The 7,355-nt window shown below is 42.5% G+C and overlaps 1 pseudogene; it reads right to left on the bottom strand.

The window, feature by feature from the left end:
• Positions 1 to 415: 415 nt before the first annotated feature.
• Positions 416 to 4,814, bottom strand: LOC123099654 (ankyrin-1-like; annotated as a pseudogene).
• Positions 4,815 to 7,355: the final 2,541 nt, after the last annotated feature.

The following is a 7,355-nucleotide window of genomic DNA, read 5'->3' as shown; positions in this document are numbered from 1 at the left end:
TATATTTCGGAACAGAGGTACTCCCTGGCATGGATGCATCCAATGCAATTCCAGCCGATGTACAGTATTCTTTTTCATCTACAGTAGTCACTAGCTGCTACTTCTCTAACCAATTGATCTTGAGATGTACAATTATAAAGAAACTTTGCAATCCAGATGATGTTTATAAATGTATTATTACTGAAACAATCAATATGTAGAGGAGTGCATGCTTATTCGCAGAAGCAATGAGCCAGCAACCATGTTGAATAGAATCTTCCTCATGTAACTGAGAATGACTGAATGGCCCAAAAATGCTGGAAGATGCAAATGAAAGGGTGGTACTGTTTCAGTTTTTTCTGTTCTCAACTGCAGTATGAAAACTTGGAAGGTACTGTATTCAAAATTCATAAGGAAACATCGTTCGCATTTGTGCTAGATTCAGTAAAACTTGTAATGTAATTAACTCAAGTGGTAAAGCCCCATCGACATTTCAGCACTCCAGCTTCCTGCCTGATTCAGCTCTTTTCTACACAAGTGAGCAAGTTTTACAGCAAGTACCATCACATTCAGTTGAACAACTACTCTAATGCAAGCCAAAAGAACTTCTGCCTAACAAAGCATAAAGCACAAGCTCTACTCTGATGCTAACCACCATGCTTCACTTGTCAGCTTCACCAGGAGCTTTCATTAATTCCCTGGCTTTCCTGTACAGAGTTAAACCAAAATGGAACAAATTTCAGCTTTAACCCACAGAGCTATATGGAACAATAGCACCAAAAATTGAAATGGAAATGTTAGTCTCCAGTTTGGTGAAATTGAAATGGAAATGCTAATGGAATTCGACGCGCTGGTCCAGCGTGCGACTGCTGGTCGTTAGTATGGAAGTACATATCATTCATGCTACAAAAGAAACAAGTACAAGACAGTAGATTACCGTAGCTCTCTCTCCGCCTCTATGTTTCCAGGATCTAATTTTTGAGCGTCCAGGAGAGCGTCACAAGCTTGCTTATACTCCTAGACGTAGAGCACATCAAAGGCACATGAGCGACTGCATAGACTGTAGAGTAGGGAAACACGATGGCAAGCTAGACGTGTAGTAACTCACTTTGAGAAGCATGTGAGCTGCAGCCTGACGGTAGCAAGCTTTTGCCCAGTTAGGTCGCAGCATTCTGCAGCTGAGAGCGTCTGACAGAGCACCTTCACCATCGTCCAACATCAGTTTACAAAGACTCCTGTTTGCGTACAATGTTGCACTCGGTGCGGCATCTATTGCCTATGGTCGGTCAAACACAACAGGTTATGCGATTATCTTCTCATGATGACAGGTTAGGAAGATTAGTCCGGCAAAATAATATTAGTCCAACAGAAATACATCATAATGGCAAACTAACAGATAATAAACAGGGAAACTAGAGAACAATATTAGAAACCTTGTTAGCAAACAAATAATGTTCTGCAATCGGTCCCTAGAAAAATGTCGCCTTCTAAACCACCATTGTCCATAGATAAGGTTTAAGGGGCTTACCAGATCATATGATTTTGATGCGAACTTAGTCCTTCAGCCTGAATGCATAATCTGCCTGTGACTTGAATATAGCTTTTGCTCGCTCAAGGTGCCTCTGATCCTGAATGATAGAACAATGCAAAAAATTAAGGAATGAAGCGTCGTTTCAAAGATATTCCAATTAAAACAGAAACTTAACAACTCTGTTACACATTTGCCATAGCTTCGTATCTGATATGCTTATGCTGCAATGCAAAGTGCACATTGAGGTAATTTCTCAAGTATAGCTGTATAGCACAGCAAAAGGCAGCAGTTACTCACACAACAAGAATTTGATCACAAGTATAGCTGTATAGCACATTGTCTATATTTGTATATTTCACAGTTCACAACTTCACATCGACAGTATATATGCTTGTAAAGCACTCCTGTCTCTTGAAGACTACGCATGACGAGAAGTTTACAGCAGTTCATGAATCGATACTGAACAACCAAGTTACTTTTTTTATTGAACAGCCAAGAACTAATAAGGGGTCCAAATCTGGTCCTTCCAAAATTATAATTGGTAGTTTGTTCTAAGAGCTTTAACTACTTCAATTTAATGGTTATGATGAGGTGATGCTCTGAAGAAAAACCATAAAAAGGTCATGACTATCATTTTAAGTGTGATCTCATGCATATATAGTAAGTCCAAGTCATAACAGTTGACGGACAAATTCAGGACTGGCGAGCAAAAAATATGACCAGCCATTCAAGTAGTCCCTCCGTCCCATAATATAAGATGTTATTACAACCAATATATGAGGGAGTAAAATTTATCCACGGGGCGCAACAGCAACAAATAACGTACCAGTGGCTTTGCACTTTCAAATTTTTCATATGAGATGATTCCATCTATACTCCAGTTTGGGATAGATGGAATTGCGGAAGTCAAAGGAAACAGCATTTCAACTTGTTCCATACAGTCACGTCTAGCAGCATGCTCTATTGGTAACCTACCAAACTGGGCAACAAAAGGAAAAATGTCAACTCTTTTGAAATTAACTACATAACTAAAGGACCCTATAGAATGCAGTAAAAGAATATGAAAATTATGAAAAGATATAACCCATATAATAAACTGCAATGCCATGGGAGAGAACCAGGGTTTACATAATGTTGGTACCAAATGTTTCAACCAGGATTTATCCCAGCAAGCATTTCTAAATTCTAGTAGCAATTTAAACAGTCAATATACTCCGACAACATACCAAAAGGCCATCCTTCAGCAAGGGATTAAAAACAGGCATTTCAGCAAGAATTGAAATTGAGAAGCAACAATAATTTTTAGTGGCATGCCCTTTAGGAGTCCCCATGAATTATATAGATAAAAACAACAAGGACAAATAGCTATACATGAATTTTAATTTGACACTTTAGAGTAATTGAAAAAGTACCAACCGCTGGGATGAAGAAAACAACATAAAGTAAGCTAAGAGAAGTCAAGTCATTTTAGTGATTGCTGGATGAGTACATTTGGAAAATGCGGCTACCCTGAAGCCTGAATGCTGCATTATGAGATGTCGCTATCTCATCAACTGTTAAGTTAAGCACCGGCCTCATATTAAATAGAGAAACACTGACATATCTTGGCTATCTGTGGGCTCAATACAAGGACATCCACCATATTCAAAAACATTTCAGACTAACGATATACATATATACAGGATTGCACAGAACAGAGCATGCTCCAGAACTCAAAATTTGCTACTTCATTCCAAAATATTTTCTAGTTCTCTCCTAAGTCAAACTTCTTTTAGTCAACAACATCAATATGCATTTGTTGATATAAACCGTTAAAATTGTAGCTCACACGCCTACCTATTGCCTGCACATAGATAAATGCAAACTTCTCATCACATAGTCAAAGACTAAAAGCACCATGAATTCATTGCTAAAGCTTAACTATCCTCCTTAAGAGTTGAATAATACTGTCAGCATAAGTTTTAGTACAATAGATCAAGAAAATAAGGAAAACATACACCATCAGGAATATTAGGATCCGCTCCTGCCTTTAACAGAAATTGCATAAAGTTGGTGTAGTCTTTGCGCCCTGCAGTGAACACTAACGGAGTCATCAGAAGTGAGGTCATCCGATTGACATCAGCACCACCCTGTGAAAAGGATTGTGGAATAAAACATTTCATGGTTCCATCTCGGTGTAAAATCAGAACATAACAATGAACAAATATAGACAATAGAATACTGGCCTTAATCAGCAGCTTCATGCACTTCAATGAACGGCATAAAAGAGCACCCATCAACGCAGAACCCAAACTGGTGACACTGGTGTTAGCCTGAAAGAAAAACATGAGAATTTCTCTATGGTCCAAGAGTAATAATTATCATCAAATACAAAGGAACAAAATCTAGAAAACGAAAAATGAAAATAAGAAATGGTAAGGGTTATATACATCTGCATGGTGTTCCAACAAAATCTTCACTATTTTATCTTGTTCATTGGTAGCAGCTAGATGGAGTGGTGTACCATAGCCATAGTGTATGTCAACAGGTACTCCTTTTGAAAGTAGGAACTCAGTAACCTTACAGCTTCCTGCCGTGAATAAAATAATTCCATAAGTCATGTGGCTCCACATCTGATTGTACAGCAGCGAATTAACTGCTAGTCCACACAAGGAGGAAAATTTTACACTTAATTGTCTGCAGCGCGAAAGCTGACCCCAAAATTAACAGCATACTACTCCACAGTCCACACAAGTCAAGTGCAGGAGGAAAATTAACGAGGGACCATTCCTAGTGTCCTACAAATCAAATAGGACCCGAATTGGTGTGGCTAACAGAACAGCGGTGGCAATTGCACCATCTCATCCTGTAACGACATACCTAATCCAGCCGCCGGGAACTCGATCACGGCCGCAGCCAGAGCAAAACCCTAGCCCAACCCAACAAATTATGGCCAAGCGAGGCCCGGGGAGGCCCAGGAGCATGGGGATGGGGCGGAGGAAGAGGAGGAGAGGCCAACCTCTGAGACGCCGGAGGTCGCCGTAGAAGGCCGCTCGCAGGGCCGCGTCGTGAGCTGCACACACAAAGTAAGCGCGCGGGGCAAATCGCCCGTAATTAGAGAGAGAAACGGAGAGAGCCGAAGAGAGAGAGGGAGAGGAAGAGGAGGGGAGAGTGGGGGAGCCTCGCCGTACCCGTGCCGTCGCCGGAGCTGCGGGCGTAGACGAACGGCGGAGCCATGGGTGGGCGGCCTCGCGCTCGTCGGCAGTGGCAGGGAGGCTTCCAGAAGAAGGCTTCGCCGGTTGCAAGCGTTTTTTTTCTCTTTTGAAATTGGAATGCAAGCGGGGGGTTGGAATTTGGACATCCTCCCTCGCTATCTCGCTGTGGTTTATTTGTTTTTTTTTAGGCAACGCTGTGGTTTATTTGGTGCACGCTGGACCCGGCGCACGGCTGTGGGCCGTGGCTCAGGCCGCGGCCCTCTCGTGGGTGTACGCGGACCTGGTTTACGGGAATGCCTGCTGGGGAGTGGAAGGGAGAGGGGAATAAATTTTGTATTCCGCGTTACTAGGCGCTAGGGATGAAAATGGAGTGGAAACTTTCCGTTTTTCCGGAGGAAAAATGGAAATGAAGAGAAAATATGAAAACGGAAACGGAAATTTGCAAAACGGAAGTGGAAATGGAATTTTTTTATGCGGAAACGGAAACAAAAACGGAACGGTGTTTTCCGGTGGAACATGCATGGAAATGGAACATTTCGTTTCCGTGAATATGGAATTTCTGTTTTTACTATAGACCTATAGCTGCTTTTGTAACATCCCAAATTTTCAATTTGGTATGTTATACATAGATCATCATTGCATATCATATTTTATTGCATTTTGACAAATCCTCGATAAATCCTAAGCAACTCAAGGACCCTCGGAGAGAGTTGGGGATTTTCTCGAATTTTCATATTTGATTTTCATCAAATAATAAGACGAGGATTTTGGTTTTAATTATTTTCTTTCCGGAAAAATATTTCATTAAACAAAATAAATGAGAGGAGAAAATATGACTTCTCCAAAACAATTGAAATACTAGAGGAAATTTTAAAATCATCTATTGGATTTTATTCGGATTTTATTTGCAATTTTTATTGCATTAGAAATATTGCATGTTTTCAAAATATTTATTTTGTGTTAAAAAAATGTTCACCCTATTCTAGATTTTCTAACTAGACGGGGAAAATTTATTTTATCTTTTTTGGACTTTTATTTATTTTTCTACGAATTATTTTCCGCGGAACGTATTTAAAAAAAACAGCGCAGCGCCCGACTGGGCCGAGCCCAGCCGCGCCAGCCCGCCGGCCCATCCCCGCGTCGCCCTCCTCACGCACGGGAGCCGCCGCCGCCGAGTCCCGCTCGCACACGGGAGCCGCCGCCCGCCCCCTTCCCAAGCCACCTCCACCCCCCATATAAATACCGCCGCCCCCCCCCCTCTTCTCTCACCCCCGCCGCCGCCGCTTGCCCGCCCCGCCGCCGCCGGAGTCGAGCACGGGAGCCGCCGCCGCCGCCGTTTGCCGCCGCCCCTCGCCCCCCCCCCCCCCCGAGCACCCCCGCACCCCGCCGCCCTCGCCGGAGCCGGCCAAGCCCCGCCAGAGCCCGCCCCCGACGAGGTACCTCGCCGCCGTTCGTCGCCGGTTTTTGTTTTTTGTTTTAAAACCGTTCGTTTAAAAAAAACCCTAGATCGGTTTTTTTTCGGTTTTGTTATTTTGCAAGCGTTCACCGAACCGTTCGTTTTAACGAACGCGTTCGTCGGTTTTTCTCTGTTAACGAACGTCCGTTCTTTAACCGTTCGTCCGTTTTTCTTTTTCGTCGGATTTTTCCGCTATTTTTCTCAGATTCGATTTCTGATCGAATCTTCGTTTTTGTTTAACTTCTCGCTCGTTTATCGGAATTAGGCGATTCAAGCGCCTAGAGTTTCGTCTCGAAATTCTCTTTCCGTTTAACCTACTCAAACAAGTTTTTGCTACAGTAAAATTTGACCTAGATCCAGATTAGTAAACGAAGCTTGTTTCTTTCGCCGTTTGACTTTCGTTGCTTCTTTCGAGTTGATTCTTTTTGCAAACCGGAGTTCTTAAGTTGAACGTTCTGGTTGGATCTTTCATTCGAGTTTTACCTGTGCATTAGATGAGTACTTATTGTTTGCTTGTTTGTCTGAGATAGAGTACCCGGAGTGTGCCGCTTGTTACTTCGAATCGCTAGGTTTTGCGGATCATCAGCAAGGCAAGTAACACTTTGATCATACTTTCCATACCCAGTTTTATTGCATTAGATCTATTCCTCAAACAATTGCATGATTAGGACCTGATTAAATTGTGGGAACTGGGAAGTAGTTGAGGTAGTACCTATTACCTGTTTTCTTATCAAACCCTTGGGAGTTACTTCTACGTTGCTATTATATTGCCATGCTATGCTCGTAGAGGTGGATTGGGTTTTGAGAGATATTCATGACAGATGTGAGATGTTTATTAATGGTTCAACTTAAGGTGGCAACTAAAACTCACATCTGGGTGGATTGAGGCACCTGGAGAACCCAGTGTTGTCTGATTTTATAAGGTCCGCCACCCAGGCTCAAAGGGATCATAAGATTATTCATGCTAGAAACTTCCGTGTGCAGCCACAAGCTATTATGGGCTCTAGCATAGTTGAGTAGGTTACATGATCTCTTGAAGAGGTGGGCTAGCAGATGTAGGGGAAAGTAGGTATACCGGTCCATCCAGAGTAAAGAGTGATTGTTTCTGAAAGACTGTGTCTCGGTCATCCGTTTCTCAAACATCATGTAGTGCGAGAATCAAGCGGAGGCGATCGAGTCTTGTGGGGAAAAGTGC

Source organism: Triticum aestivum, chromosome 4D, assembly GCF_018294505.1.
Source record: "Triticum aestivum cultivar Chinese Spring chromosome 4D, IWGSC CS RefSeq v2.1, whole genome shotgun sequence".
Classification (NCBI taxonomy): Eukaryota; Viridiplantae; Streptophyta; class Magnoliopsida; order Poales; family Poaceae; genus Triticum; species Triticum aestivum.
This window is presented reverse-complemented; position numbering and strand designations above follow the sequence as displayed.